The sequence below is a fragment of the Chiloscyllium punctatum genome, chromosome 19 (genome assembly GCF_047496795.1).
Source record: "Chiloscyllium punctatum isolate Juve2018m chromosome 19, sChiPun1.3, whole genome shotgun sequence".
NCBI lineage: Eukaryota > Metazoa > Chordata > Chondrichthyes > Orectolobiformes > Hemiscylliidae > Chiloscyllium > Chiloscyllium punctatum.
In genome coordinates, this window is record NC_092757.1 from 68,512,962 (window position 1) to 68,540,539 (window position 27,578).

The 27,578-nt window shown below is 42.2% G+C and overlaps 1 protein-coding gene across 3 annotated transcripts in view; it reads right to left on the bottom strand.

The window, feature by feature from the left end:
- Window positions 1-27,578, bottom strand: part of LOC140491439 (rab effector Noc2-like) — a 168,701-nt gene that overhangs the window by 111,625 nt on the left and 29,498 nt on the right. For all 3 annotated transcript variants that reach the window (XM_072589609.1, XM_072589608.1, XM_072589610.1), the window contains exon 2: window positions 4,102-4,158. The gene's annotated coding sequence lies outside the window, so the exon portion shown is untranslated. The remainder of the gene's footprint in view (window positions 1-4,101; window positions 4,159-27,578) is intronic.

The window sequence follows — 27,578 nt, forward strand, 5'->3', positions numbered from 1 at the left end:
ATCCTGATGACTAAATACAGTCATTTGTTTTAGATTAAGATCAACTTTAGAAAGAACGTAAAAATCACAAAAATGCAAGCATCAGGATGGGTATATGAATAGGAAGGACTTAGAGGGATAAGGGCCAAATGCTGGCAAATGGGACTAGATACATTTAGTATATCGGGTGGGCATGGACAAGTTGAACCAAATGGTCTGTTTCCGTGTTGTCTATGACCCTATGAGTTCAGTTGGTGTTTGGCCTAGAAAGTCAACACTTTTAAAACAAATTTACCAAATGCTCCCTTTGGACTCTATCCCCACCTATCATTTACTCCTTACCCCCTCTCCCCACCCTATCTTCTACATATAAACTGACATTTTAATAGCTATCATCAGTTCTGAGGAAGGGTCACTGGATCCGAAATGTTAAATCTGATTATTCTTCACTGATGCTGCCAGATCTGCTAAGCTTTTCCATCAAATTCTGCTTGTGTTCCTGATTTACAGAATCTGCAGTTCTTTCCATTTTTATTTAGTATTTAACTCACAACCACATTTTTTCTAGCATGCCTGCCTTGATGAAGTTCTGCTCCTCTCTCTCTGACAGGATTGTCATTCCAATCTTTTTTTCTCGTCCGCCAACATTAATTGCACTGTCACTTCTGGTGTTTGGCCAGGTCTTTGCTAAAACCTATTTCCACAGCCACATAACATACCACAGTGGCTGCCTCTGGCTCAGACTCACCCCGCGTCGATTCCAACTGAAGTTTCATCCTTCCTGCTTTGAATCCTCCCAGGGTCACAGATATCTCCGTGATGTTCAACGTTCCACAGACAACTGCTCTCACCACACCCTGAAATCCACACTCAGGGCCACATGGGGTCACAAGCGCACACTCAACCTCTCTCTCTCTCCAATAGCATCCCATCACACTAGCTCAGGGCTGCACCAATCCGCAGTTCCACTTCGTCCTCTGGTTCATTTCGCCTAACCAGAAACATTTTATTTTCCTTTCAGGCAACAAGGCTTACAAGACGCAACAATGCAGGGATACCCATGGCCCTCTGGAACCTTCCTTCCCTCCCCTTCTCTCTCCCAATCCCATCTCCTGTCGGGTATTCACCATCCCTCCTAAACATCCACTCTCCAATGATTAACATTCTGCACTCAGCAAAGGTCACAGCTTTATCCCTCTGCATCCCCACCTTAACAAATTCTGGGCACAACATGACGCCAAACTCTTACTCTGCTGTCTTCACCTCAATGCCCATTTCTTTGGGTAAGAGTCCTCTCCCAGTCCAAAAAAACCCTTCACCCAGTTCCAAAACTCTCTCTCCACCTGGACCTCTTCCTCTAGCCTTTTACCTGCACTCAATCTGACATGACATTGGTCACCTCAATTCTCTGCCCCCGCTACACCCAATCCAAAGTACCGCCCTCCAAAATGACTGCACTCTGTGCGCTTAGATCTAACCTTGACTTTGTTATTAAGCCTGCCGATAAGGGTTATGCTGTTGTAGACTGGCATACTGACCTCTACATTGCAGAGGCTGAGCGCCAGCTCTCAGATACCTCCTCCTATCTCCCCCAGACCACAATCCTACCAAGGCACATTAGACAATTGTATCAACTAATATCACTGACCTCATTTCATCAGGTGATCTCCCCTTTCTATCGCCTTCTGAAAATCCACAAACACAATTACCCAGACAGACCCTTTGTTTCTATTTGCTCCTGCCCCGCAGAACTCATCTATTTGTACCTTGTCTCAGTCTTTTCTCCCCGGACCAGTCCCTGCCCACATACATCCATGATTCCTCTGACGCTTTACGCCAGTTTCAGAATTTCCAGTTTGCAGGCTCCAGCCGCTTCCTCTTTATCATGGAGGTGCAATCTCTTTACACATCCATGCCCCACCAGGATGGTCTCAGGGCTCTCTGCTTCATCCTGGAGCAAAGGCCTGAACCGGCCCCATCCACCACCACCCTCGTTCACTTGGCTGAGCTCGTCCTCACCCTCAACATCTTCTCCTTTAACTCCACTCATTTTCTTCAGGTCAGAGGGTGCCATGAGCACTCACACGGGCCCCAGTTATGCCTGTTTCTTCGTGGGGTACATGGAACATTTCTTGTTTCAGTCCTATTCCAGCCCCCACTCACAACTCTTTTCCTGAAATATCAATGATATCATCAATGCCCCTTCCTTCCCTCGTCCAGAATCGGAAAAGTTCATTGATTTCACTTCCAATTTCCACTTTGCCCTCACTTTTACCTGTCTCTCTCGGACTCCTCCCTTCCTAGACAACGCTGTTTCCATTTCTGGGGATAGACTGGCCACTGATATCCACCACAAACCCAGTGACTCACACAGCTGCCTGGACTATCCATCCTCGCACCCTGCTTTCTGTAAAGATTCCCATTCCATTCTCACAGTTCCTCCGTCTCTGTCGCGTTTGTTCCAGTGAAGCCATCATCAACAAGGGACCCTACAAAATGTCCACCTTCTTCCTCAACCGAGGATTTCCCAGCACTGTTGTCGAAAGGGCCCTCAACTGGGTCTGACCCATCTCCCGCATTTCTGCCTTCACCCCCTCTCTTCTCTCCTGCAACAATGATAGGGTCTCCCTTGAGCTTACCTATCATCCCACCAGCATCCACATCCAGAAGATAATCAGTCGCTATTTCAGCCACCTCCAGTGAGATGCCACTACCAGACACATATTCCTCTCTCCTCCCTTGTCCGCCTTCCATACGGACTGTTCCATCCAGGATATCTTGGTCCATTCTTCCTTCACTCCAAACATACACTCACATCCACGTCACCTTCCCCTGCAACCACTGAAGGTGTACCACCTGCCCATTTACCTCCTCCCTCCTCAGTATCCAAGGGCCCAAACATACCTTCCAGATGAAGGAGCACTTTACCTGCACTTCCCACAATCTAGTTTACTGCATTCACTGCTCAAAATGTGGTCGCCTCTACATTGGGGAAATGAAGCGTAGGCTGGGCGACCACTTTGCAGAACATTTATGTTCTGCCCGCACAAAAGTCCCTGAGCTTCCAGTCGCCTGCCATTTTACCACCCCACTCTGTTCCTTGGCCTATATCTCTATCTCAGGCTTGCTGCAGTGTTCCAGCGAAGCTCAGCACAAACTGGAAGAACAACACCTCATTTTTTGTTTGGGGATGCTTGCAGTCATCCAGACTCAATATCGAGTTCAATAATTTTACAGCCTGAACTCTCCCACATCCTCACCCCCTACTCCACACACCAGGCCTTGTTATCACAACCTGGCATTACACAATATCTATTGTTAGCCACCAACAGTCTCCATTAACATTGATTCACACACATAGCCAGATGGGTGATGTGCTATACAAGCGACTGGGCTTGTATACCCTTGAGTTTAGAAGACTGAGAGGTGATCTGATTGAGACATATAAGATTAAGATTATTAAAGGATTGGACACTCTGGAGGCAGGAAACATGTTTCCGCTGATAGGTGAGTCCCGAACCAGAGGACACAGCTTAAAAATAAGGGGTAGGCCATTTAGGACAGAGATGAGGAGAAACTTCTTCACTTGAGAGTGGTGGGTATGTGGAATGCTCTGCCCCAGAGGGCAGTGGAGGCCCAGTCTCTGAATTTGTTTAGGAAAGAGTTGGATAGAGCTCTCAAGGATAGTGGAATCAAGGGTTATGGAGATAAGGCAGGAACAGGATACTGATTGAGGAGAAGAGCTTCATACACTGTCCCCTGGAATATAACTATCCTAATCTCAACATATGCAGAGATAAAAGAAGAATTCAAAGTTGCATAAATATAGTCTCATTTGAAACGTGCTCAAAGGCATTGCATAATTTAAGATTAATTAACAAAATCTTTATCATCATTTAATTTAGAAGATCAACTAAGCCATCAGATGACATTTAAACTGCGTTTATTCATTTTGTCATGTAAACATATCAATATATAACTTCAGAATTAGCTAAGTGTCCAGGATTCAATTCCAGCAATACACCTTAACAGGCACAGTAATGGTGAAATAATACTTATGGCAGAGAATATACTTATTCCAGGCTTTCAAATTCACTGTACCTACAAAGGAAATGTACTTACTTTAGAAGCAGAAAGTTTCAAAAGTCATCAAATTGTTCATGCCAGATTCTATTCCACCTACAGAGAGTAAACAGGAATGCTTTAAAATGATTTTAAATGGCACACAAACAATAGAATTACAACAGCTCATGAAGTTTAAACTGGAGTCAAACTGAATTGCACGGTGAAATTTACTACCAGTATTTGTAATATTGCATTATGCTAGTGCAATAAACATCCTGTTTCTCACAGCAGTCAGGAACCTTGGATGACAGGGGAAATTATCAGCTTGTGACGATACTATGACTATAAGAGGTGTATTTTGTTCTGGCTTTTTTTAATGAAGAAAAGTTGAGACGCAGAGGTATCGGGTGGTCTGCTCCAAAGCCAATAAAGTAAACAGTTTGTGAGGCCTTGGGTTTTTTTTTAAAAGTTGGAACAATAAGCAGCCTGGTACGAAAGGTAGACTCTCAGGAGAACCAGGGCACGTTGGCTATATGGATACAAAACTGGCTTGGTCACAGAAGACAGAGAATAGTGGGGCGAGGGTGCTTTTCGGAATGCAGATCAGTAAGTAGTGGTGTTCTGCAGGGACCATTGTTGATTTTAATATATGTGCCTGTATGGAAAATGTAGGTGGTCTGATTAATAAGTTTGTAGTTGACACTAAACTTGGCAGATTTGCAGATAGTGAGGAGGATTGTCAATGGATACAGCAGGATATTGATAGATTGCTGATTTTTGGCAAAGAAATGGCAGATGGCATTTAATCTGGACAAATGCAACATGATGCATTTTGGAAGATCAAATTCAGTAGCGAATTATACAATAAATGGCATTGACATAGAGGGATCTGGGTGTACAGGTCCACAGATCGCTAAAAGTGGCAACACAGATGGATGAGGTGGTCAAGAAGGCATACAGCACGTTTGCCTTCATTGGCCGGGGTATCAAATATAAAAGCTGGCAAGTCATAATACAGCTTTATTAGGTTTTAGTTAGGTGACATTTGGAACATTGCATGCCATTCTGGTCTCCACGCTACCAGAAGGATGTACATGCTTTGGACAGGGTGCAGAGAAGGTTTACCAGGATATTGTCTAGTCTGGAGCATTTTAGTTATATGGGGAGGTTGGATAAACTCAGACTGTTTTCAATAGAAAGATGGAGGCTGAGGGGCGACTGGCAAGAGGTCAACAAACTTATGAGAGGCATAAATAGAGTGGATAGTCAGAGGCCTTTTCCCCAGGGTAGAAAGATCAACTACAAGAGGGCACAGGTTCAAGGTGAGGGGGGTAGGTTTGGGGAAAAGTGTGGGGAAAGTTTTTCAGTGTGGTGGGTACCTGGAATGTACTGCCAGTGGAGATAGCGCAACCAGATGCGTTATCAATGTTTAAGGTGTCTCTTGATAGATACACGAATGGGAGGTAAACAGAGGGATGGAAACCACAGTAAGTACCAGGTCAAAATAAGGATTAGGAATTGGTGCAAGTTTAACGGGCTGAAAGATCAGTTTTTGTGCTGTATTGTATTTTATTGTAAAATTTGCAGTCCTGACTGAAATGAAAGGGAAACTCTACATTGGCAGCTTGATCTGATTAAGAAGGATCGCTGTGTCATAATCATTGCAATGTCAGTTGACAATTGTTACCAATTGATGATGTTATATATTCTTGCTGAAATGAATATTTTAAAGCATAGCCACTCGGCAATACAGAATTTGGATCTTGCTGAGAAAAAAAAAGACACATGCTGTTGAGGCTTTTTATCTTGCACTCATCAGGGCAGATGCAAAAATACCACCTTTCAAAGGAACCAATTTATATTGCAAGAAAATTTTAGGTGCATTTCTTATGCAGTACAAATTGTTGCTCACTATGCATTTGAACCCATGTCCCTGGAACATTGCCAGAGGATTTGAATTACTGGTCCAGTATCATTACCTCAACAACACTGTTTCTCCCTAAATTTCTATTACACAACACACAGACTACATTTTTAAATACTGTACCCATAAAGGGATGAGCATTGTGGGCTGACTTATAGCACTTGGATGACAGCAATTCAAAAAGGCAGCTCACCCACCACTTTCTAAAGAGCAACCAATGGGAAACAAATGCTGGCCCAGTCAGCAATGTTCACACCCCACAAGTGAATAACGAAAAACATTAAAAGACAACAAAGAAGTCAATCAGGATCCTCAATTTTGACACATTTCTAGCAACTCTGCTACAAGTTTATGTGTTGGTGTCCTCAACCCAGCAGACAATTGGAATTTCCAGGAATGAAAGATTTTTCTTCTCAACACTGCTGTGAGCAATCCAGCAGAAAACCTATAAGGGTGTTAGTTTGTTAAAAAAAATTTCTTTGAACAAAAACTGGAGTTATCTGACTGACTGGTTAGGACGATTGATGTGATAATCCTCCCAGAAAAAATCCAACCAGATTGGTGAACTCCAGCATGCATACAAATGACTCAGCTTTCTTGGCCTCTTGGCATAGATTGCACTTGTCCAAAAAATACTCAAATGCCAAAGGCATATTAACCACATTCAATACATTCCTGTCTAAATATGGTGTGCACTGTGCTTAGTCACGTTACAGCAGTGAACTGTGGGTAGGTCAGTTTTTTTGATACTTGTTAAATCACAATATTAATTTGGATTTGAGCTTGCAGGATGAATTATTAGTTGTTTTATTATTCTCCTGGCTGGAGGGTTATAATCACATATGCATTTATGTAATTAAAAGAAAATTAGTGTAAAAAGCAAGTACCTGAAGAATCCAAACCATTTGCTGTAATTTCTGTGATTATTTTAATATGTAGAATCGCCACTTGGTTTGAAATTTGAAATCAGAGTAAAGTATTTATCTAGGAAGGCAGATATATTTGAAGTGGATTAGTCTTTTAATTTCAACCAAAGTTATTAGTAACTAGAATATTAAACCATGTTTACGTGTTTAGTTTAATGTTAATATGTTGTATATTTGTTTTCAAGATCTGATCATTCCTTCCAGGTTGCCTTGAAGCATGTCAAAAGAATCCATAATTAAATAACAAAGTTATAAAAAACAAAGCTATTTTAAAAGCCAGCTAATTTTCTTTGCAATTGACTTAGGGCTGGAAATATGCTTACAATGTTTGGCAGCTAAACTCCTAGACTTTTTAGTCAGCATGGACCAGTTTGGGCCAAAGAGCCTTTCTCCGTGCTGTAGGACTCTATGACTGCCTCTTTAAGCTGCTACATAGCTCATTGTCTTCATGGTCCTAGAGTCAAACAAAAGCTATGTATTCTCATTACAAATTTCTTTGCAGAGTCTTGTAGCACAGTGGTGGCACCCCTAACCCAAGAGCAAGAAGGTTCAAGACAATCCTGCCCCAGAAATTTGAGAAAATTTCCAAATAGGTTGATTAATAGAATATTTTCTAAGCTGAGGGAAGAAAAATAAATAAGATTTTCTTTGTGTGTATTTATTTTAAATGTAGTTTACTATAACTGAACAATGTGAGAGGACTGGACTATGATGGAGGCCCTCAACACTTTGATATTTGATAATGTAAATACTGCAAATTTAGAATGATACATCAATTTAAAACTGGTTTGAAGAGTCGTGCAGTGTTTGGAGCACCAACATGACTCACAGATGCGACTTCAGTTTAATTATCTTTCAACCACTCATCCCCTCTCCATCTAATCCATCTAGTTGTGGGAGTTTTCTTTGCAGGCAGGCAGACACCCATGTTTTATAGATACAGACATGTTTTGGTTTATTCGCCATGCTTTAAAATTGGGCAAATTTCCTGTGTTTGTCTGCAGCTTTGAAAAAGGCAGGAGGCAACAATCAGTTTCTGAATGGCAAGTTAATGCTTTGCTCTTAAGTTTTCGGAATTTTCAAGTGGGTTACCTTATTTAACCTTCATGATCGAAGACCTGGTTTGAATTCATTAGCATGTCATGAAATGGGAAACAGGTTCACAAATCTGGTTGTACATGAAGCATGTACATGCAGGGGTAGACTTCTTCCTCCAAGCTCTCGTGAATACAAACCTCTTCAGCTACTTGGCCCCATCGTAACTGAGGTGGGCCTTTTTTTGTGCAAATGCTTAGTGTTGGGATTGAAGTTAGACCAGGCCAAAAGGCGTACCAAATGAGGGTATCTGTCAGTGTGGTACCCTCAAACCGGAGCCAGCAAACTGGACCAGAGCAGGCAAGTGGAGCTAAACTCAAAGTGAGACAGCTTAAAAAACACTCCACACAAAAGGTAGTCTTTTGTAGTTGCGTCCTCTTCCTGTGACCTCTCACCTAACCAGGCAGATAGGTGAGAGGTCATATGGAGGGGTAAGAAGGAGGAGGGAGGAGAAAGGGAGGGGGGAGAGGGAGGGGAAAAGGAAGGCTGAGAGGGGAAAGAGGGAGGGAGGGGTGCCAGTTGCAGGCTGCAATGAATTGACACATGGATTACACATGTGACATCTGATGGAGATGCTTGGCCCCCAAGCTCCTATAGGAAAGTCCTCTGCAGTGGTAACCTTACAATGGGTTAGAATCCCAGCATGGCAGATGAAGAAATATGAATTTAATTAAACAAAAACTGGAATGGAAAGCAAGGTGACCCTGTTGATGGTCATTCAAACCCATCTGGTTCATTAACTTCCTTTAGGAAAGGTAATCTGCTGTACTTACTGGGTTTGACCTACATATGTCTCCAGACCCACAGCAACATGATTGGCTCTTAAATGCCTTCTGGGCAGTTAGATATGGGAAGGAAATGCTGGCCAGCCAGTGATGCGCACATCACATAAAAACTAGAAAAAGACACCCCCAGAATAACAAAGATGAACAATTTCAGCCCACGGCAGCAGGACATACATTAAGAGTCTAGATTAGAGCGGTGCTGGAAAAGCACAGCAGGTCAGGCAGCATCTGAGGTGCAGGAAAATCAATGTTTCGGGCAAAAGCCCTTCATCAGGAATAGAGGCAGGGTGTCTGCAGAGTGGGGAGATAAATGAGAGGGGGGTGGGGGTGGGGAGAAAGTAGCATAGAGTACAATGGATGAATGGGGGTGGGGATGAAGGTGATAGGTCAAAGATGAGGGTGAAGTGGATAGGTGGGAAGGGAGATAGGCAGGTAAGACAGGTCATGGGGACGGTGCTGAGCTGTAAGGTTGGAGCTGGGGTGAGGTGGGGGAAGGGGAAAATGAGGAAACTGGTGAAATCCACCTTGATGCCACGGGGTTGAAGTGTTCAGAGACAGAAGATGAGTCGTTCTTCCTCCAGGTATCGGGTGGTGAGGGAGTGGTGGTGGAGGAAGCCCAGGACCTGCATGTCTGTCTTCGGCAGAGTGGGACAGGGGGGTTGAAATGTTGGGCCACAGGGTGGTGGGTTGATTGGTGCGGGTGTCCCGGAGATGTTCCCTAAAGCATTCTTCTAGGAGGCATTCAGTCTCCCCAATGTAGAGGAGACCACATCGGGAACAACGGATACAATAAATGATATTGGTGGATGTGTAGACAAAACTGTGATGGATGTGGAAGGCTCCTTTGGGGCCTTGGATGGAGGTGAGGGAGGTGGTGTGGACGCAGGTTTTGCAATTCCTGTGGTGGCAAGGGAGGGTGGGTTGTTCGGGGGCGTGGACCTGACCAGGTAGTCACAGAGAGAACTGTCTTTGCGGAAAGCAGAAATGGGTAGGGAGGGAATACGACAGTGCTAGTCTCTGGGTCTGTAGATTAAAAGCAGCAAAAATGGCCTTTAGTAGAGTGATATGCTCTTCTTGTCGGAAGGAGGAGTTTAGGGAGAGTTTACATGTTACTGAGGATTATCTGCAATAAATGCTGTTGGTTGCGAATCCTATCAGATCGAATGGATCAGTTGGAGAGACAGTTTAGAGGCAATGAGGTATTTACAAGAGCAAGGGGATGTGATGGATGGCAATTGTAGGAAGGGGAAAAGTCGCAGTTACAGTCACATAGATGGGTTAACTCCAGGAAAGGTAGGCAGGTAGTGCAGGAGTCTTCTGTGGCTATCCCCATTTCAAACAAGTATGCGGTTTTGGAAAATGTAGGGGGTGATGGATTCTCAGGGGAGCGTCGTATGAACAGCCAAGTTTCTGGTATTGAGACTGGTTCTAATTCAATGAGGGGTACGTAAGATTCCAAGAGATCAATTGTGTCAGGGGACTCTCTAGTCTGAGGCAAAGACAGATGCTTCTATGGCCAGCAGCGAAAAATCAGAATGGTGTGTTGCTTCCTTGGTGCCAGGATCAAGGATATCTCAGAGAGGGTGCAGAACGTTTTCAAGGGGAAGTGGGGCCAACAGGGAGGTCATTGTACACATTGGAACCAATAACATAGGAAGGGAAAAGGTTAAGATTCTGAAGGGAGATTACAGAGAGTTAGACAGGAATTTAAAAAGGAGGCCCTCGAGAGTAGTAATATCTGGATTACTCCCAGTGCTACGAGCTAGTGAGGGCAGGAATAGGGGGATAGAGAAGATGAATGCATGGCTGAGGAGCTGGTGTATGGGAGAAGGATATACATTTTTTGGATCATTGGAATCTCTTCTGGGGTAGCAGTGGCCTGTACAAGAAGGACAGATTGCACCTAAATTGGAAAGGGACTAATATACTGGCAGGGAGATTTGCTAGAGCTGCTTGGGAGGAGTTAAACTAGTAAGGTGGGTGGGTGGGACTCAGAGATAATGAGGTAAGAGACCAATTGAGACTGGTATATTTGAGAACAGAAGCGAGTCAAACAGTCAGGGCAGGCTGGGACAAAGCAGAGAACAAGGTAGGACTGATAAATTAAACTGCATTTATTTCAATGCAAGGGGCCTAACAGGGAAGGCAGATGAACTCAGGGCATGGTTAGGAACATGGGACTGGGATATCATAGCAATTACAGAAACATGGCTCAGGGATGGACAGGACTGGCAGCTTAATGTTTCAGGATACAAATGCTACTGGAAGGACAGAAAGGGAAGCAAGAGAGGAGGGGAAGTGGCGTTTTTGATAAGGGATAGCATTACAGCTGTGCTGAGGGAGGATATTCCCAGAAATACATTCAGGGAAGTTATTTAGGTGGAACTGATAAATAAGAAAGGGATGATCACCTTATTGGGATTGTATTATAAGCCCCATAATAGTCAGAGGGAAATTGAGAAACAAACTTGTAAGGAGATCTCAGTTATCTGGACGAATAATAGGGTGATTGTGGTATGGGATTTTAACTTTCCAAATATAGACTGGGACTGGAGAAGAAAGTGAGGACTGCAGATGCTGGAGATCAGAGCTGAAAATGTGTTGCTGGAAAAGCGCAGCAGGTCAGGCAGCATCCAAGGAACAGGAGAATCGACGTTTCGGGCATAAGCCCTTCTTCAGGAAGAAGGGCTTATGCCTGAAACGTCGATTCTCCTGCTCCTTGGATGCTGCCTGACCTGCTGTGCTTTTCCAGCAACACATTTTCAGCATAGACTGGGACTACCATAGTGTTAAGGGTTTATATGGAGAGGAATTTGTTAAGTGTGTACAGGAAAATTTTCTGATTCAGTATGTGGATGTACCTACTAGAGAAGGTGCAAAACCTGACCTACTCTTGGGAAATAAGACAGGGCAGGTGACTGAGTGGTCAGTGGGAGAGCACTTTGGGGCCAGCGACCATAATTCTATTAATTTTAAAATAGTGATGGAAAAGGACAGACCTGATCTAAAAGTTGAAGTTCTAAATTGGGGAAAGGTCAATTTTGACGGTATTAGGCAAGAACTTTCAAGAGCTGATTGGGGGCAGATGTTCGCAAGTAATGGATGGCTGGAAAATGGGAAGCCTTCAGAAATGAGAGAACAAGAATCCAGAGACAATATATTTCTGTTAGGGTGAAAGGAAATACTGGTGAAAGGGAATGCTGGATGACTAAAGAAATTGAGGTTTTGGTTAAGAAAAAGAAGGAAGCATATGTCAGGTATAGATAGGAGTAGTCATGTGAAACCTTAGAAGAGTATAAAGGCAGTTGGAGTATACTTAAGAAGGAAATCAGGATGGCAAAAATGGGTCATGAGATAGCTTTGGCAAACAGTTAAGGAGAAATCAAAAGGATTTTACAAATACATTAAGGACAAAAGGGTAACTAGGGAGAGAATATAGCCCCTCAAAGATCAGCAAGGTGGCCTTTGTGTGGAGCTGCAGGATATGGGGGACATAATAAACAAGTATTTTGCAACAGTGCTTACTGTGTAAGAGAACATGGAAGATAGAGTGTAGGGAAATAGCTGGTGACACCTTAAAAAATGTCCATATTACAGAGGAGGAAGTGCTGGATGTCTTGAAACCCATACAAGTGGATAAATCCCCAGGACCTAATCAGGTGTACCCTAAAACATTGTAGGAAGTTAGGGAATTGATTGCTGGGCCTCTTGTTGAGATATTTGTATCATCGATAGTCATAGGTGAGGTGCTGGAAGACTGAAGGTTGGCTAATGTGGTGCCACTGTTTAAGAAAGGGGATAAGGACAAGCCAGGGAACTACAGACCAGTGAGCCTGACGTCGGTGGTGGGCAAGTTGTTGGACAGAATCCTGAGGGATAGGATGTACATGTATTTGGAAAAGCAAGGACTAAATAGCTTTAGTCAACATGGCTTTGTGCGTGGGAAATCATGTCTCACAAACTTAACTGAATGTTTTGAATAAGTAACAAAGAGAATGGATGAGGACAGAGTAGTAGATGTGATCTAAATGGACCTCAGTAAGGCGTTCGACAAGGTTCCCCATAGGAGACTGATTAGCAAGGTTAGACTTAATGGAATACAGGGAGAACTTGTCATTTGGATACAGAACTGGCTCAAAAGGTAGAAGACAGAAGGTGGTGGTGGAGGGTTATTTTTCAGACTGGATGCCTATGACCAATGGAGTACCACAAGGATCGGTGCTGGGTCCACTACTTCCTTGTCATTAATATAAATGATTTGGGTGTGAGCATAAGAGGTATATAGTTAGTAAGATTGCAAATAACACCAAAATTGGAGGTGTAGTGGACAGTGAAGACGGTTACCTCAGATTACAACGGGATCTTGATAAGATGGGCCAGTGGGCTAAAGAAGTGGCAGATGGAGTTTAATTTACATTTTATTTTATGTGATGTGCTGCATTTTGGGAAAACAAATCTTAGGAGGATTTATACATTTAATGGTAAGGTCCTAGGGAGTGTTGCTGAACAAAGAGACCTTGGAGGGGAGGTCCATAGCTCCTTGAAAGTGGAGTCACGGGTAGATAGGATAGTGAAGAAGGCGTTCGGTGTGCTTTCCTTTATTGGTCATAGAATTGAGTACAGGAGTCGGGAGGTCGTGTTGCAGCTGTACAGGACATTGGTTAGGCCACTTTTGTAATATTGCTTGCAATTCTGGTCTCCTTCCTATCAGAAAGATGTTGTGAAATTTGAAATGGCTCAGAAAAGATTTACAAGGATGTTGCCAGGGTTGGAGGATTTGACCTTTCGGAAGAGGTTGAATAGGCTGGGGCTGTTTTCCCTGGAGTGTCAGAGACTAATGGGTGACCTTATAGGAGATTTATAAAATCATGAGGGGCATGGACAGGATAAATAGACAAAGTTTTTTCCCTGGGGTGGCGGAGTCCAGAACTAGAGGGCAAAGGTTTAGGGTGAGAGGGGAAAGATATAAAAGGGACCTAAGGGGCAGTCTTTCACACAGAGGGTGGTACGTGTGGGGAATAGGCTGCCAGAGGATGTAGTGGAGGCTGGTACAATTGCAACATTTAAAAGGCACCTGGATGGATATATGAGTAGGAAGGGTTTGGAAGAATATGGGATGGTTGCTGACAGGTGGGACTAGATTAAGTTGGGATATCTGGTTCGCATTGATAAGTTGGACCAAAGGGTCTGTTTCCATGCTGTACATCTCTATGACTCTAAGTGTTTAAAACATACACAATGAGCTAAATGTTTGCTAAGGCCCATTAGTGGAAAGCAGGATCACAAAGAATGATTATTCCAGGCTCGCTGGAAGTGATGCAGGAAACATGCAAATTCTCTGTTTCCTGTCAATGTTGCACATTTTTAAAGGACTATTTTTGACTATTTATTTCCTATCCATATGTTGCCAATTGCTACTTGACCATGCATCTGTACAGCTCAGAAGGAACACTGCTGCTTGCTCCACACCATGATTGTGGCATGCAGTCTAGTGCTAAACTGGCTGCTAAGTGACTCTGCACTCCGCAAGATCATGTGTGGTAAGCATCAATTAAAGCCAACCTGCATCTCTTAAAATAGAGATGCATTCTGGCTGCAAGACACAAATTGCTATGAGTGAATAGCAAAGATCTTTTGAGCAGGAAAGAACCACAGCAATGAGTTATAGGCCAGAGAAAAGGATTCCAGGCTCTTAGATCAATTCTTGAAAGGTGCCTGAAAACTCTTTCCAAAATAAAGCAAGTAACTAATTATTAATCTGCTTTATTTTACAAGTAAACACACACAGAACGTTTATGAGCAAGCATAGTTTGATCACTACAGCTTGATGTAATTTTTAAAATGAATAAACTATAATTTGCACTAGTAGGTTATCTTTATGCACATAAATACATCAATTCATAACTACATTCTGCATTCTCATTCTAACCAAAGTTAACCCTTGGTACTACAAAATTCTAATCATTTGCAGACTTTGCTGTTAGAACTGAATGATTCTGATTCAGATTCCATAGATTTAACATGATAAGCTAACAAATATTTGTAATCTGAGAGAAAATATTGAAGCTTATGCAGAACCTACCCAGGCACAGGCTATTTTCGGTCTAGTTAAAATAACTGAGGTAGGATTGAGAGGAGATCTCAGTTAAGGGGATCCTCAAGGGGATAGCAATCACAACACAGTAGATTTTTAAATTCAGTTTGAGGGAGAGCATCTCTGGTCTCAAACAAGTGTTCTCAACTTATATAAGACCAATTACAGAGATGTGAAAAAGAGTTATCTAAAGAGGAAAATAGACAAAGGGGAAAAGTCAGTGGATGAGTGGTGATAAACACTTATGTAGATATTTCATTTACAGCTTGCAAGTGATACAGAGAACAGACAGAATTGTAGCTTCTAGCTGGATTCTAGCATCAAAAAGATTAAACATATGCTGATGGATTAAAGAAATTCAGCTTTTCAGCTGCATAAGTTAACAGAAAGAGCATCTTCCTGGAAATAACCAAGACATTGAAAATTAAGATTCCACCAGATCACTGGGTTCCAAATGTCCAATAGGTTTTGAGAACAAGAAACATAGGGTAAAACCTCTGAATGAGAAGTTTCATCAGACATGAAGGGCTGAATCATTTCTTATCTTTGTCCAAGTACCAGTTGCATTGTGCATTTTGGAGCTTTTCACCATCAGAATTGTGAGCAGTCGGGAAATACTGGATGCCAATGTCCAAGATGACAGGGTGTGTGGCTGTTGCCTTTGAATCATGCTCTGAGATGCTGTTCAGAGCTGAACAACATGGAGACTGGCTGCAGCCAGCAGTCAGCTGAAATTGCTAGATACCCGGTCCGACTTCATGACAAGAATTCTCAAAGTCCAATGTGTTTGACACGTTTGGTAAAAATGGAAGCTAAGTATTTATGCAACAGTTGTGGAATTAATAAGGTGTTTAATATGCTAGAGACCCCACCCCCCACCCCGGCTTCATTGCCGCTACCTAGCAAGATACTCATTGTGCTGTTCTGCAAATGCAACAGCAATTTGCTCCTGACATTGAGATAGGCCTGAGAGTCTTTTGCATTATGCTACCACAAATCTTGCCCACATTACTCAATCCCCTATTAAAATTCTTCCAAACGATCTTTTTTTTAAAAACAAACGACCAACAGATTCCTATCAAAAAGATGTTGTGAAACTTGAAAGGGTTCAGAAAAGATTTACAAGGATGTTGCCAGAGTTGGAGGATTTGAGCTATAGGGAGAGGTTGAATAGGCTAGGGCTGTTTTCCCTGGAATGTCAGAGGCTGAGGGGTGACCTTATAGAGATTTAGAAGATCATGAGGGGCATGAATAGAATAAATAGACAAAGCCTTTTCCCTGGGGTGGTGGAGTCCAGAACTAGAGGGCATAGGTTTAGGGTGAGAGGGGAAAGATATAAAATGGGACCTAAGGGGCCAACCTTTTCCATAGAGGGTGGTACGTGTATGGAATGAGCTGCTAGAGGAAGTGGTAGAGGATGGTACAATTGCAACATTTAAGAGGCGGAGTCCAGAACTAGAGGGCATAGGTTTAGAGTGAGAGGGGAAAGGTTTAAAGAGACCTAAGGGGCAACGTTTTCATACAGAGAGTGGTATGTGTATGGAATGAGCTGCCAGAGGAAGTGGTGGAGGCTAGTACAATTGCAACATTTGAAAGGACATAAATAGGAAGGGTTTGGAGGGATATGGTTATGGGTGCTGGCAGGTGGGACTAGATTGGATTGGGATATCTGGTCAGCTGGACAAATTGGACTGAAGGGTCTGTTTCCATGCTATACATCTCTATGACTCTATGAAACAGCTTCAAAGTAAGCCAGTACAATATAAGCAAAAACATTAGGTTAATTCAGAAACATCTTTATTGCAGATGCAATGCTTATACAAAGTTTAAAATCACACAACACCAGGTTAATTTGGAAATACGAGCTTTCAGAGCGCTGCTCCTAGTTACCTGATGAAAGAGCAACGTCTGAAAGCTAGTATTTCCAAATAAACCTGTTGGACTATAACCTGGTGTTGTGTGATTTTTAACTTTGTCCACCCCAATCCAACACTGGCACTTCCACATCAATGCTTATGTGGACATTGTGCTTCTAACAGTATGCATTTTTATATTAAGCCAGGCACGAATCTGAACATAGATGACAAAGTTAAGCCGAAGAACTACGACTTGTAGTTGTAGTCTTATCCAATCCTTGACATCCTCTCTCTGTACAATAAATGACCACCATCAGTACCCTGCATTTACATATTGCCTTTCACATAAAAAAACAATAAGATGCTTTAAAGTGGTGTAGTCAGTCACAAATTAACACCAAACTCTTTCTGATGTTAAAATTTTGTTTATAAAAGAATAACTTGATCAATGATTGTAAAGATCTGCAAATAACATAACTGTGATCAATGCAATGTTTCCATCAGTTTGCTCTGCTCTGAAAATGGAATGCTTTTTTCAGAAAGATGTCCAGCTTTTACAGGTTCTCATTACAAGGTTCAAGACTGTATTTGATATTTCTTTCTTGACATTTAAATTGTTTGTTTTCCAGTTTCTGAGATCCTCACTGAATGGCATTGGATGGCTGCTTCTTTAAACCATTAAATGTCAGATATCAGGCTTGCCATACAAATTAGATTTACAGAGTACTAGTAGCAACAAGCAACGAAAACAGTGTTTGCAGTCTGCTGAGCAGGGGCAGCTCAAAACAGAATTATGATCCATTTCTCATAAATCATTACATTCCAGCAAATAAATTCAAAGACCTCTTAAACAAAAAAGTCCAAAATAAGGTAACAATTTCCATTGTCTTATCAAATATCATCATAATTTAATAACGTGGTGAACCAAGTCACCGATTCTAGATGCACTATAATTAGTCAAACAGATAAAATTACCACATTAAGAAAATTAAGCTTCAGGATATGGATTAAAACCTGATTTCTACTGAAATGATCTCCAAGTAGCTTGCAGTGTCCATATACTGACATGCAGATTATAGCTATTATACCTCAAGTTCAGTGTAAGAATGCAACAATGCACATGCAGGTTTTAATTTAAATAGGGACAAATTAGAGTGGGAATGATTCTTGCTTAGTAACAAAGGACTATAAAATGTAGCATGCTCCAAAGCTTGTTCAAAGTTAAGAAAGGTAAAGAGTTTAAATGTGCTACTTTACCTTTTCACTCATGGTGATTGATGTCTAACGTGTTCTGTAAGTATTTCTGTTATACTACAGCACGGAAAAAGACCCTTCGGTCCAACTCCTCCATGCCGACCAGATATCCCAACTCAATCTAGTCCCACCTGCCAGCACCTGGCCCACATCCCTCTAATCCCTTCCTATTCATATACCCACCCAGATGCCTTTTAAATGTTGCAATTGTACCAGCCTCCACCACATCCTCTGGCAGCTCATTCCATACACACACCACCTTCTGCATGAAAAAACTGCCCCAGGCCTCTTTTACATCTTTCCCTTCTCACCATAAACCTACGTTCTCTAGTTCTGGACTTCCCCACCCCGGGAAAACACTTTGTCTATTTATCCTATCCATGCTCTTCATGATTTTATAAACCTCTATAAGGTCACCCTGCAGCCTCAAATGCTCCAGGGAAAACAGCTCCAGCCTGTTCAGCCTCTCCCTATAGCTCAAATCCTCTAACCCTGGCAACATCCTTGTAAATTTTTTCTGAACCCTTTCACGTTTCACAACATTGTTCTAATACGAAAGAGACCAGAATTGCACACAATATTCCAAAAGTAGCCTAATCAATGTCGTGTACAGCTGCAACATGACCTCCCAACTACTCAATCACTTTCCTAGCTTCCCACAGAGTTCTAGGGTACACCTGATCAGGTCCTGGAGATTTATCCACTTTTATGCTGAGTGTAATGTAAATTGTACCTACTGCTATCACACAGTAACTTTAATTACAATTTGTTGCTGTGACAACTGCCACTTTTTGCTAAAATTCAGTAGCAATGTATCCTCTGTGGAGTATACCTTTAGACATAATATAGGAAGGAAAAGAGATGGTAGTAATGTTTATTCCTCTGGGCCAGGAGGCCTATGTTCAATTCCCACCTGTTCCTGAGGTGGGTTGTAACATGTTTGAACAAATTGATGAAAAATATCTACAGATGATATGGTCTCAACTCTGACAGTAGCACAAGAGGAGACAAACATCTGTATTGAGGCATTAGCTATTAGACCTCCATATGAACAGGCAGTGGGGAAAAAGGATGCCAGTGAAGGAGCGAGTCCATGGATAACAATGATCAGGTAAGGGAAGGAAAAATGAATCAATTCTATGTGATGAAATTGATCTAAATAAAAGGAGACAACTGTATAGCAATAAAGCAGGGGTGTTGGTGGTGGGGGAGATGGGGAGAGAGAAAAAGAGAGAGAGAAAGAGAGAAAGAAAGAGAGAAGAATTCAGAAGCTTTAAGATGGGAGGGGACAGAATGTTAGAATATTAGCAATGGCTCAGAAGAATGCTACTGTGCCACTGGAATGAAAGTGCCAATTAAATGGTTTGAATTTAAAGGGCTGGCAAGAGGTGTGTCAGTATTAAGCAAAAAGATTGGAGAGCAACATATGTCTTTGTGACAGGGTGGGAAACTAAATAGGGCCAAATAAGGTAATGCTGAGGATGATTGTGACGTTCGTATGTGCAAGTATAAGTCAGAATTGAAACTAGAAGATAATTTAGGATTAGTGCTGGCCTGATGGATAAAACGTAGGTCTTCTTTTAACAAAAGCAATTAAAGTACTTTCAACTGTCAAGTATACAGGTGCTCAAAATGAGCTTGCTTTGTTTATAACCAAAACTAGAGTCTTTTCTTTAAAAAAAAGGAGGGATGTGATCCTATATTTTGCATAGAAATGCCATCAAATTCTATTGTCAATGATTGAATTTTCTCTTCTCTTCAAGTCCTCACCTATCTATACCAACTGCACCCCCACCCCCCTCGAAGTGAAAAACTCTGTTGAAGAAAAAGCCTTGGTATCGGTTTCAGACTGCTTGAGAGGTAGCCTTTTATGATGATGCTAGCTTTCACAATGGTGATTAAGCTAGTCAACACATGGAACAAACTGAGAATTTTCCTAGTCTGTGTAGCCTAGCAACATACCACATAGTTCATTGTTGTACAAAACCAATGAGGATCCTTGAAGCTTTTATTTCCCCTTTTATTGCGACTTTTCTTTCCGAGTTGTTTTTCTTCCTTTTCAGGAACTCTGACCTATTCACAGAGGTGCGTCATATATTCAGTATTTGTACTGAGGAATCATAAAGAAGTTCAATTCAGACAGGAAACAACATCATTACTCCACCAGGCTTTGGCTGATGTCCAAAGAAATCATGCAGTTTGACCATGATTTCTGACTTATTAAGAGTCATGTTACACTCAACTTCCACGAGATATGACTTTCAGGATAGCATTTAAAATGTTGAAAGCAAAATGTTAGAGAGTCAAAATGTTAGAGAGTACCTAGAACTATGTTTAAAAAGTACACTAACAGGCCATTCAGCCCGGCCAATCCATGCCGGAATATGTTTCATTTGAATTTTTTTTTGCAATCCCTCCTCATCCAACTCTGTTAGCATAAACTTCTATTCCTTTCTTCATCATGTTTTCTAATGCTACCCAATAAAGGCATTAATGCTATTCATAGAAACCCTACAGAGTAGAAAGACGCCATTCTACCCATTAAATCTGCACTTCCCCTCCAAAAAGAGACCACCCAGACCAAGATTCAAACTCATCCCATAACTCCACATTTACCATGGTTAACCTACCTATCCCTGGATACTATGAGGCAATTTAGCATGACTAATCCACCTAACTTGCACATTTTTGAACTGGGAGAGGAAACCCACGCAGACACAGGGAGAACATGCAAACTCCACACAGTCACCCAAGGCTGGAATCTAACCTGGATCCCTGGCATTGTGAGGTAGCAATGCAAACCACTGAGACACCATGCTATGCCAGGGTTGGAGTATTTGAGCTATATGGAGAGGCCGAACAGGCTGGGGCTTTTTTCCCTGGAGTGTTGGAGGCTGAGGGGTGACCTTATAGAGGTTTAGAAAATTATGAGGGGCATGGATAGGGTAAATAGGCAAAGTTTTTTTCTCTGGGGGGGGGGGGGGGGGGGGGGGGTCGAGGAGTCCAGAACTTGAGGGCATAGGTTTATGATGAAAGGAGAAAAGATATGAAAGAGACTTAAGGGTCAACATTTTCACATAGAGGGTGGTATGGGTATTGAATGAGCTGCCAGAGGAAGTGGTGGAGGCTGGTACAATTCCAACACTAAGAGGCATCTGGATGGGTATATGAATAAGAAGGGTTTGGAGGGATATGGGCCGGGTGCTGACAGGTGGAACTAGATTGGCTTGGGATATCTGGTCGGCATGGACAGGTTGGACCAAAGGATCTGTTTCCATGCTGCACATCTCTATGACTCTATTCACTTCAACTATACACAATGATAACAAGTTTCACATTCTGAGTAGAAATGTTTCATCTAACTTTATCTAATTAAAATAAAATAAAGAGCTGGATGGTGGAGATCAGAAACAAACAAAAACAGAAATTGCTGGAGAAATTCAGCTGGGCTGTTGGCATCCAGGAAGAGGAAACAGCAATAATACTTTGAGTCCAGTGACCCTTCTTTAGAGCTGACTGTGGCTAAGAAAAGATGGTATTCATACTATTGAGGGTTGGTGAGATAGATGGACAGGGAGCCCTGAGAGAGAGAAAAAAAGTGGGTACGCAAAGGATTGTTGATAGTAAGATTGGGAAGATGAAATGCTAGATAGGTGATAATGGGGACTATGAGTACTTTAAAAGCAGTTGGCTGTGCTAAAAACAACTAATTTCAATTTTTTTTTAAAAAGACCTGAGCTCCCAGCTACCTGCCACTTCAACACATCACCATGTTCCCATGCCAACATTTCTGGCTCAGTCCTGCTGTAGCATTGGAACAAGACTCCACACACGTTGAAAGAACATCTTATCTTCCATTTGTGGGCATTACAGCCTTCGGGATTCAATATAGAGTTTAACAATTTTACACCATAATCACCACCTTCCACACTCCAGGCCTGGTCATGAAATGGATTGCTTTCAGTACAGTCAACTCGTTCGCAACTGCTCATAGCTCCCATTATCACCAATCCAGCTTCTCTTCTTCCTAGACTTACTGTCAACAATCCCTTATATCTGCCCACTTTTGCTTTCTCTCTCTCTGTCTCGGAGATCCCTCTCCATCTACCCACTCACTCCCTTGCCAACCTCCCTCCCTCCAAACCTGTTATCAGCATAAATAACACCTTTTCCTAGCTGCTATGAGTTCTCAAAACATTAACTTTGTATTATTTTCACAGATGCCGCTAGACCAGCTCAGTTCTCCAGCAATTTCTAGTTTTGTTTTTTCCATCTAATTATAGTCCATTGGATCCAATGGAACGTGGTGAGTTTGATCCAAAATTGACTCAGTGACAGGGAAAAAAGTACAGTAAAGTACAGAAGTTTTTGTGAATAGAAAAGAGTTTCCAGTGGTGCTCCACAGGCCTCAGTTTTGGGTCCCTTGCTGTTTGTGGAATACATTAATGATTTAGACTTAAGTGTCAAAGACATGAGTGGGAAATCTGCAGAAGACACAAAAATTGGCTTGTAGTTGATAGTAAGGAGGATGGCTGTTGACTGCAGGATGATACTAATGGTTTGGGCAGAAAAGTGGCAAATGGAACTCAACCCAGAGAAGTGTGAGGCCACATATTTGGAGAGGGCAAATAATGCAAGAGAATACATATTAAAATGGGATGGTTTGAGACGAATAGAGAAAGTGAGAGACCTTACAGGTACCGAAGGTGGCAAGACAGGCAGATAAGGTGGTAAAGGATACATTTGGGATACTTTCCTTCATGGGTGAGGTATTGAATACAAAAGCAGGAATATAATGCTGGAACTATATTAAGACATTGGTTTGGCTACAACTGGGATTCGGTGTACAGTTCTTGCCATCACATTGCTGGCAGACCATATTGCTCCAGAGAGGGTGCAGAGGAGATTAACAACAATGTTGCCAGGGCATGAAAATTGTAGCAATGCAGAAAGTTTGGAAAGACTAGGGCTATTTTCCTTAAAACTTAGGAGTCTGAGGGGTGATTTATTTCAGGTGTATGAATTATTGAGTAGTTTGCATAGAGTGAACAGCGGAGACTGGTTTCCCCTATAGGGGATATCAATATGAGGAGATATTGAATAAACATGACCAATAGGATTAGATGAGACATTTGGAAAAACATTACCCAGATGATGTTGAGCGTCCCAGTTTGGTGGCAGAGGTGTAATCCTCAAGTCATCTGATCTGTACCTGAAGTGCCCTAAACTGCAAGGCTATAGACTAAGTGCTAGAAAGTGGAATTAGAATGGATGCCTAGCTTATTCAGCCATGCAAGTGCAATAGACTGACTGGCCTCTTGTTGTGCTGTAGATTTTCTCTCTCCATGGTTCTCTATTTGATTTCTTATTTGCTATTTTATGTTGAAATCCTCCAGTTTTGTTCCTCTCCAGATGTGCAAACACTTTCTCTGTATCTATTCTGTCAGTCATAATTTTGAAGCCATCTGCTACCTTTGATGCAGCCGGTTCATCTAAGACAAAAGCAGTAAACATTTGTTTCTGGTATCTGGAAGTATTAATGTTCTGGGAAAAGTCCTACATGCATAATATCATGTAAATGCCTCACGCCTATTCTAAATTTCATACGTCAGCGTTGCTTATACAAAGCAGCCATCAACAGAGCACAAATTTGACAACTAGGTGCTCTGACCTTCAAATTGTATCAAAACAGCACTCACATAAGCAACTCCTACACATTCATTCCAAAGAATAGCTCCCTGCCACCTCAACAGAAACTGAATGCATCACTCAACCACTTACTTTCAGATAGAGGCCAATAACCACTGGCAAGCCACAGGGAAACTATTTTGTGGTCACAATACTTTTATGAAACTCTTTGCATATCTGTTTATTTACATAAATAATGTAGTGCCAGATTTTCAATAAAAACAGAAATGTCATGTTAAATGACTGTAATTTCTAAAAGTAGCTAATATCGGCACAGTGGCAGTGTGGTTAGCACTGCTGCCTCACAGCACCAGAGACCCGGGTTCAATTCCCAACTCAGGCAACTGTCTGTCTGTGTGGAGTTTGCACATTCTCCCCGTGTCTGCGTGGGTTTCCTCCGGGTGCTCCAGTTTCCTCCCACAGTCCAAAAATATGCAGGTTAGGTGAATTGGCCATGCTAAATTGCCCGTAGTGTTAGATGAAAGGGTAAATGTAGGAGAATGGGTCTGGGTGGGTTGCGCTTCGGCAGGTCAGTGTGGACTTGTTGGGCCAAAGGGCCTGTTTCCACATTGTAAGTAATCTAATCTTGTAGTAAAATCTTTTGTTATTTACTTTCTGTTCTCAAAGAAGGTATTTCAGCATGTGCAGTCAAAATTTCCATCCTAGAATTTTTCCCATGGTATTGACTAGATACCAAGGCCAGGAAATTTGGAATTGGCTGCCAAATCATTAGAATTTCAGTCTGGAGGCTATTATCGAAGACAATGAATTCAGTGCATGGCAAGTGGCTATGAGGAGTCTTGGAGGTGAATTATGGTTGAAGAGTTGAGAAGTCCAGGACAGAGGAGATCCAAGATTTTGTTAAGGGGCCATATTCTCAGACCATTGTGGCATCTTTCAAAAGAAAAATCATCAAAATTTACCATACCAAACCCACACTCTGGCTCTGGCTCTTGTTCCTAGCTGGTGTGATCTAGTGGTCTCAAGGCAAATTAGAAGCCAAGATCCAAAGAATACATGCACCACATAAATAAGAAATCCCAGTCCCATGTTAACTGAGCCCTTCAGTCTTCTACTACTTAGGGCCAGGAGGGGAAGAGAGAAAGAGTTAAAATCCTCAACATTATTTCAGCTCAAAACATAATAGTAAATATTGCATTAAAGTGGTCAGCAACTCTGTCTACAGTACTGACCACCTATAAGGTCAAACATAGCAACTTGCCAAGTCTTATTTTTATTTTTCCACAGGACAAGGCAAGGCATCTCGGGCTAGGCTAGCATTTATTGCCCTTCCCTAAATGCCCAGATGACAGTCAAGAGTCACACATAGGCCAGACAAGGATGACAGATTTCCTTCCCTAAAGGACATTTGTGAACCAGATGGGTTTTTCAGACAATTGTCAATGGTTTCATGATCATTAGACCCTTAATTTCAGATTTTTTTTATGGAAAACAAATTCCACCATCTGCCATGGTGGGATTTGAACCAGGGTCCCCAAAACATTAGCAGAGTTTCTGGATCAATAGTCTAGCAATAATACTACTAGACCATTGCCTTCCCTAAACAGTTCCTTCCAAACCCAGAAATTCAACCACTTGGAAGTTGCATGGGACCATCACCATTTCCAAGTTCCCCTACAAGTCATCTCCAATCCTGAACTGAAAATGTATTAATTATTCCTTCACTGTCACTGGTTGGGAGTCTTAGATGTCACTACCCAATAGCATTGTGGGTGTGCCTACATGAAAAGACCATAAGACATAGGAGTGGAAGTAAGGCCATTCGGCCCATCGAGTCCACTCCGCCATTCAATCATGGCTGATGCGCATTTCAGCTCCACTTGCCAGCGTTCTCCCCGTAGCCCTTAATTCCTCTAGACAACAAGAACCTATCAATCTCGGCCTTGAAGACATTTAGCGTCCCGGCTTCCACTGCACTCCGTGGCAATGAATTCCACAGGCCCACCACTCTTTGGCTGAAGAAATGTCTCCGCATTTCCGTTCTGAAATGACCCCCTCTAATTCTAAGGCTGTGTCCACGGGTCCTAGTCTCCTCGCCTAACAGAAACAATTTCCTAGCATCCACCTTTTCAAAGCCATGTATTATTTTGTACATCTCTATTAGATCTCCCCTTAATCTTCTAAACTCCAACGAATACAATCCCAGTATCCTCAGCCGTTCCTCATATGCTAGACCTGTCATTCCAGGGATCATCCGTGTGAATCTCCGCTGGACACGTTCCAGTGCCAGTATGTCCTTCCTGAGGTGTGGGGACCAAAACTGGACACAGTACTCCAAATGGGGCCTAACCAGAGCTTTATAAAGTCTTAGTAGTACATCTCTGCTTTTATATTCCAACCCTCTTGAGATAAGAGACAACATTGCATTCGCTTTCTTAATCACAGACTCAACCTGCATGTTTACCTTTAGAGAATCCTCAACTAGCACTCCCAGATCCCTTTGTGCTTTGGCTTTATTAAGTTTCTCACCATTTAGAAAGTAGTCCATGCTTTTATTCTTTTTGCCAAAGTGCAAGACCTCGCACTTGCTCACGTTAAATTCCATCAGCCATTTCCTGGACCACTCTCCCAACCTGTCTAGATCCTTCTGTAGCCTCCCCACTTCCTCAGTACTACCTGCCTGTCCACCTAACTTCGTATCATCGGCAAACTTCGCTAGAATGCCCCCGGTTCCTTCATCCAAATCATTAATATATAATGCGAACAGCTGTGGCCCCAGCACCGAACCCTGCGGGACACCGCTCGTCAACGGCTGCCATTCTGAAAAATAACCTTTTATCCCAACTCTCTGCCTTCTGTTAGATAGCCAATCCTCAATCCATCCCAGCAGCTCACCTCGAACACCATGGGCCCTCACCTTGCTCAGCAGCCTCCCGTGTGGCACCTTATCAAAGGCCTTTTGAAAGTCCAGATAGACCACATCCACTGGGTTCCCCTGGTCTAACCTACTTGTTACCTCTTCAAAAAATTCCAACAGGTTTGTCAGGCATGACCTCCCTTTACTAAATCCATGTTGACTTGTTCTAATCAGACTCTGCTCTTCCAAGAATTTAGAAACCTCATCCTTAATGATGGATTCTAGAATTTTACCAACAACCGAGGTTAAGCTGATTGACCTATAATTTTGCATCTTTTGCCTTGATCCTTTCTTGAACAAGGGGGTTACTACAGCTATCTTCCAATCATCCGGGACCTTTCCTGACTCCAGTGACTCTTGAAAGATCTCAACCAATGCCTCTGCTATTTCCTCAGCAACCTCTCTCAGAACTCTAGGGTGTATCCCATCGGGGCCAGGAGATTTATCAATTTTAAGACTTTTTAACTTTTCTAGCACTATCTCTTTCATAATGGCAACCATACTCAACTCAGTTCAAGACTTGGGCTCATTATTACCTTCCAAATGCAATTAAGGATATGCGCTAAATGGTGGTTTTGTGAGCAACGCATATAAATGTATTTAAAAACATTAAGGAAAATTAACATGGACTGATCAATGATTGCCAAATTTGAGACAACATATTTGTGTCCAGGACCAAATTAATGGAGGGAACACTATGGATCAGTTTAAGATAATGGATAAAGAATTAGTGAAATAATATTTTAGGAATTATATTCAACAAATAAAATAGACAGGAAACCATTCAAGAGGACAGTTAGTTTAGTGGACTGAATTCAACCCAGAAAGTAAGATATACAGCACTAAAACTTATTCAAGAAAATTGGATTAAGACTCAATATATATCTTAGTAGACAAAAGCAATCAGCCCTATAGTTTAAGAAGTCTAACATGAGATCAAAAGTTTAATTCAAGGGAGACACAAAAGGTTTAATCTAGTGGGTGGTGGTGACGTTAATTGTTGGAGCAGGCAGCAAAGCCACCCACCCATCCAA